Here is a 6,555-nt window from a genome sequence, read left to right as displayed (position 1 = left end):
TATGAATGCCTCCGGCGGTGTACCGGGATGTGCAATGAATCAATAGTGACATGTATGGAAGAATTACGAATGATGGCTTTGCCACAAATACGATGTCAACTACATGATCATGCAAAGCATGGAGCGTGTCATAGTAAACGGAACAGTGGAAAGTTGCATGGCAATATATCTCGAAATGGCTATGGAAATGCCATGATAGATAGGTATGGTGGCTGTTTTGAGGAAGGTATATGGTGGGTGTATGATACCGGCGAAAGGTGCGCGGTATTAGAGAGGCTAGCAATGGTGGAAGGGTGAGAGTGCGTATAATCCATGGACTCAACATTAGTCATAAAGAATTCACATACTTATTGCAAAAATCTATTAGTTATCGAAACAAAGTACTACGCGCATGCTCCTAGGGGGATAGATTGGTAGGAAAAGACCATCGCTCATCCCCGACCACCACTCATAAGGAGGACAATCAATAAACAAATCATGCTCCGACTTCGTCACATAACGGTTCACCATACGTGCATGCTACGGGAATCACAAACTTCAACACAAGTATTTCTCAAATTCACAACTACTCAACTAGCATGACCCTAATATCACCATATCCATATATCAAAACAATTATCAAGTATCAAACTTCTCATAGTATTCAATGCACTTCATATGAAAGTTTTTATTATATCCCTGTTGGATGCCCATCATATTAGGACTAAATTCATAACCAAAGCAAACTACCATGCTGTTCTAGAGACTCTCAAAATAATATAAGTGAAGCACGAGAGTTCATCTATTTCTTCAAAATGAAACCACCACCGTGCTCTAAACAGATATAAGTGAAGCACTAGAGCAAATGACAAACTACTCCGAAAGATATAAGTGAAGATCAATGAGTAGTCGAATAATTATGCAACTATGTCAAGACTCTCTAACATTAAAGAATTTTAGATCTTGGTATTTTATTCAAACAGCAAGAAAAACTAAATAAAATAAAATGACGCTCCAAGCAAAACACATATCATGTGGTGAATAAAAATATAGCTCCAAGTAAAGTTACCGATGGAAGTAGACGAAAGAGGGGATGCCTTCTGGGGCATCCCCAAGCTTTGGCTTTTAGGTGTCCTTATATTATCTTGGGGTGCCATGGGAATCCCCAAGCTTAGGATCTTGCCACTCATTGTTCCATAATCCATCAAATCTTTTACCCAAAACTTGAAAACTTCACAACACAAAACTTAAAGTAGAAAATCTCGTGAGCTCCGTTAGCGAAAGAAAACAAAACACCTGTAACACCCCGGATGTAACTTTCCCTATTTGTACTCCAACTCTTGCCGTTTCCGGCGTTAAGTTATATTTATTTCTCGGGTTCGGGTCTTTGTCTCCGTGTGTTGTTTTCGTTTTCAGGCATCTCATATCATGTCATCATGTGCATTGCATTTGCATACATGTTCATCTCATGCATTCGAGCATTTTCCCCATTGTCCGTTTGCATTCCGGCGCTTCGTTCTCCTCCGGTGGTCAATTCTAGCTTTCTTTCGTGTGTGGGGATTAAACATTTCCGGATTGGACCGAGACTTGTCATGCGGCCTTGGTTTACTACCGGTAGACCGCCTGTCAAGTTTCGTATCATTTGGACTTCGTTTGATACCCCAACGGTTAACCGAGGGACCGAAAAGGCCTCGTGTGTGTTGCAGCCCAACACCTCTCCATTTTGGCCCAAAACCCACCAAACTCTGCTCCATGTCCTAGAGCGTTCGATCACGATCACGTGGCTGAAAACCGCACCTCATTTGGACTCTCCTAGCTCCACTTATGCCTATATATAGCCCCCTCCATTTTCGGATCATCTCTTCCCACGAAACCCTAGGAGAAAAAAAACAGATCTCCGCGCCGAGCCGGACACGTCCGACCCGGCCGGACAAAATCGCCACCCGCCGCCGCCACGTTAGCACCCGCGGGACCGCTTCGCCGCCGACGCCCGAGGCCCGCTAGGCCCGCGGGAAGCCCCCGCGAGCCCATCTCCGCCGCCCGCCGCCGCCTGTCTTCTCCCCCGCGCCCGACCACCGCTGGCGGCCACCATCGCTGGCCGGCGACCGCCGCACCTCGCCGGCGCGCGAGACGCGCCTCGCCGCCGCCTGCCTCGCCGCGGGTAGCCGCCCGAGCCGGCGCCGCCCCCGTCCACCACCGCCGGCGCCTCCGCCCCTCGCCGCCCCGGATCCGGCCGGCCTCGCCCCGGCCCTCTCCTTCCTCTCCGGCGACGTTTAACAGCTCCGGCCACCGCGTTGACGAACTCCGGCATGCATCGGGAAGCGTGCAGATCGGATCTCAGATCTGGGATATTTTGAACCTCGGTTGACTTTTTCCCTCCGAACCCTAATTTTTATGCCTACTTTGACCTGCCGTAACTTTGCATCCGTAGCTCCGTTTTGGACATATAATATATCAAAATGTTTACCTCAACGAGTACATCATTTTATTCCATTGCACCATTTTCATTTGGGCTCATCTTGATGCCCGAAATGCTGTTAGAAGAGGGCTTCGTGAGTTAATTGTCAGATCTGCTAGTTCATCTTAGACTTTTGTCATTTTTGTCATGATTATTGTGTGCATGATATGCCTGTGAGTCCTTCATATGTTTTGTTAAGCATTTTGTATTCTTTCCATAGGTGCAACCCATGCATTTTTAGGATGTGGTGGTGACTTGTGCAAGCTTGCAAAGTGAGGCACCCGGTAAATCTGTTTTCAGCGACTTAGTTGTTTTCACTAAGTCTGGGATATTTTAGTTCATGATGCCATATGTTCAGCTTGTTTCCTAGTGATCCGTGCCTATTTTGAAGATGATCAGTAATCTATCCATCCATGTCTTTGTTTGCAATTATGGAGCACCCGAGCTTAAGTCAATCGAGCTCTACTTTTGCTTCGTGGTGAATCTTGGCAGATCGTCAACTCGTTTGCGATTTTGCCGATGTTATTGTAGTTGATCTGTGCCTGCTATGCCATTGTTCTTGCCATGTCTAGCTAGCATTTTATGCCTTCTTAATGGATGTATGCTTTCCTTGCCATGACTTGCACCGTAGTGAGTGCATCGAGCTCGTTTACATGCCTTCGTGAGTTATATTTCAGCATGTCTCAGTTTTCACTAAGTCTGAAAACTCATTATGTTTTTGCTATGTTCGTGTGCCCGTTAGTATATTTTGTGTACCCTTTTGGCCCCAGGTCACTTTGGGTCTTTTGTTAAGCTTGTTGAGAAGCTCCATGCCATGTTCTTACTTTTCTTAATCAGGTCTTGTTTCATGTTGTTTTGCTGCTCCGAAGAGGGCTTCGTGATCTGAAATTTCAGACAAGTGTTAATTTCACAAAGTCTGGAATCTGTTTTGCATTTGCGTTTTTGCCATGCTTGTTTGAACCCCATAATGGATGAATTGGCCGTGGCTCAGTGCTAGTCTTTTGTTAAGCATCTTGTGTGCATCCCTGCCATGTATTTTGTTGTCATGTTTGGTGGCTGTAGCATGTTCATTTCATTGCATTTAGATGCCTACTTGCTGTAAATCGCAGACCGGTGTCATACCTTAAAACGCTTGCCATTTCCAAACCGTAACTCCGATTCCAATGATCTTTATATCGTTTTCAAGCGATTTCATTCCCTCTATCCATTGGCCCACTTGGTTTTCCAAGTTGAGGCCAGGTTCATGCTTTTCCTGTCATATCTTGCATTTTGCATCCCGCATCGCACCCCGCATAGCATATCATCTTTTCATCATATTGCTTGGTCTTGCACGTGGTTGATTGTATCCTTGTTGCTTGTTTGTCTTGTTTGGGTAGAGCCGGCAGACGAGTTCGCTACCGAGGAGCCCGTTGAGTTTGCTTGTGAGGATCCAGTCAACTCTGACAACAGTGCAGGCAAGATGATCATACCCTCGAAATCACTACTATCTTTGCTATGCTAGTTTGCTCGCTCTTGCTATGCCAATGCTACGATGCCTACCTTTTGCTTGTCAGCCTCCCAATTGCCATGTCAAACCTCTAACCCACCTTGTCCTAGCAAACCGTTGATTGGCTATGTTACCGCTTTGCTCAGCCCCTCTTATAGCGTTGCTAGTTGCAGGTGAAGATTGGAGGCCGTTCCTTGTTGGAACATCATTTATTTACTTGTTGGGCATATCATTATATTGCTATGTTATCTTAATGCATCTATATACTTGGTGAAGGGTGGAAGGCTCGGCCTCTCGCCTAGTGTTTTGTTCCACTCTTGCCGCCCTAGTTTCTGTCATATCGGTGTTATGTTCCCGGATTTTGCGTTCCTTACGCGGTTGGGTTATAATGGGAACCCCTTGATATTTCGCCTTGATTAAAGCTTGTCCAGCAATGCCCAACCTTGGTTTTACCATTTGTCACCTAGCCTTTTTTTCCCTTGGGTTCTGCAGACTCAAGGGTCATCTTATTTTAACCCCCCCGGGCCAGTGCTCCCTCTGAGTGTTGGTCCGAACCGGGCAGCCTGCGGGGCCACCTCGGGGAAACTTGAGGGTTGGTTTTACTCGTAGCTTGACCTATCTGAGTGTGCCCTGAGAAAGAGATATGTGCAGCTCCTATCGGGATTTGTCGGCACATTCGGGCGGTGTTGCTGGTCTTGTTTTAACCCGTCTAATTGTCTTGTCGTACCGGGTTACCGAGTCTGATTGGTGTGTCTCGGGTGGAGGTCTATTCCTTCGTTGACCGTGAGAGCTTGTCATGGGCTAAGTTGGGACTCCCCTGCAGGGATTGAACTTTCGAAAGCCATGCCCGCGGTTATGGGCAGATGGGAATTTGTTAATGTCCGGTTGTAGATAACTTGAACCTTAATTTAATTAAAATGAATCAACTGAGTGTGTTACTGTGATGGCCTCTTCTCGGCGGAATCCGGGAAGTGGACACGGTGTTGGAGTTATGCTTGCGCAGGTTGTTCCTCTAGATTCTTGCTCGCGCTGTGCCTCCTCTTCTCGCTCTCTTTTGCGTATAAGTTAGCCACCATATATGCTAGTCGCTTGCTACAGCTCCACATATATTTGCCTTACCCCTTCCTATAAGCTTAAATAGTCTTGATCGCGAGGGTGCGAGATTGCTGAGTCCCTGTGGCTCACAGATACTATAATTCCAGATGCAGGTCCAGGTGATTTCGCTCCAGGTGACGAGTACGAGCTCAAGTGGGAGTTCGACGAGGACTCTCAGCGTTATTATGTTTCCTTTCCCGATGATCAGTAGTGGTGCCTAGTTGGGGTTCGATTCAGGGCCTTGTCGCATGTTGGGTTTTCTTCTATTTTGGCGCCGTAGTCGGGCCATGAGTGTTTGTATGATGGATGTTATTTATGTACTTTGATGTGACGTGGCGAGTGTAAGCCAACTATGTTTCTCCCCCTTTTATTATGCTTTACATGGGATGTTGTAATGATTACCTAACTTGCGACATTGCTTTCAATGCGGTTATGTCTCTAAGTCGTGCCTCGACACGTGGGAGCTATAGCCGCATCGAGGGCGTTACAAGTTGGTAATCAGAGCCTTCCCCGACCTTAGGAGCCCCATTGCTTGATCGTTTTTAGCAGTCGAGTTGTGTCTAGAAAAATGTTTTGAGTCTTTAGGAATTATATATCGGAGAGCTTAGGAATTCTTTTTACTTCCCAGTCTCCTCATCTCTCTGGTAAGGCATCCTGACGTAGAGTTTTGACTCTTCTCTTCTCAAATTTCATTAAATATTTTTTTAGGATCACGCGAGTATGTTGGAATCGTTCCGATGGCTTATGATGAGAACATTGTCTTGGTGCCTCCTGTCAGGGGTTTAGTGGAAGTGTCCCGGGGAGTTGAGCTCTGAGGTGTTGTCATCATAATTTTATCGTTGCAATTCTGGAATACTTGAGATATGTTCGCCGACATCGAAAATCTCTTTTATGCAGTTCGTTGGTGAGATAACCTCGACGCCACCCAGTACTAGGGCGGGAGTTCGGGAGTATCGCCATAACTTGTATAACGGATGCTTTTCGAAAGTTGAGGTAGATCATTTCCGAAGTATTCTTGGTTATGTGTTGAAGGATGGATACAGCTGGATGTAGGATTTGCTAGTTTGGGTGAGATATTATGCTTCCCCTGTATCCCCAACACCTGATTGCATAACCGGAAAGGTTCAGGAGTTTCATAGGTGGGAATTCTAGTAGCTCTAGTTCTTCTTCCACGGATATTGGTTTGAGATTGGGATTTCTTACCGATTATTCGTTCTTGATCCGTACCTTGTTGATTTATTTCTCTACCTTAATTCCACGTGGCTTCTCAATTTATGGATATGTGACCATTTGAAGAGGAATGCATTCGTTCATTTTGTTCGGATGTGAAGACTATATGTTGCAATTTTCATTCCGTTGGATTCAGCTTCAATATTTATCTATCATGTGCTAACGGTGGTCAACCTCTTCAGGATGGCTCCCGCTAAGAGCACCGGTCAGAATCAGAATCAAGATCCGCCACCACCTCCACCTCCTCCGGAGGCATGTCAAGCTGTGATGGCCGCAACCAATGCAAACACTCAGCTGATCATGCAAA

The sequence above is a fragment of the Triticum urartu genome, chromosome 5A (assembly GCF_056163025.1).
Source record: "Triticum urartu cultivar PI428250 chromosome 5A, HENAU_Tu73, whole genome shotgun sequence".
NCBI lineage: Eukaryota > Viridiplantae > Streptophyta > Magnoliopsida > Poales > Poaceae > Triticum > Triticum urartu.
The sequence above is the reverse complement of the archived record's forward strand: the minus strand, read 5'-3'. Positions refer to the sequence as shown.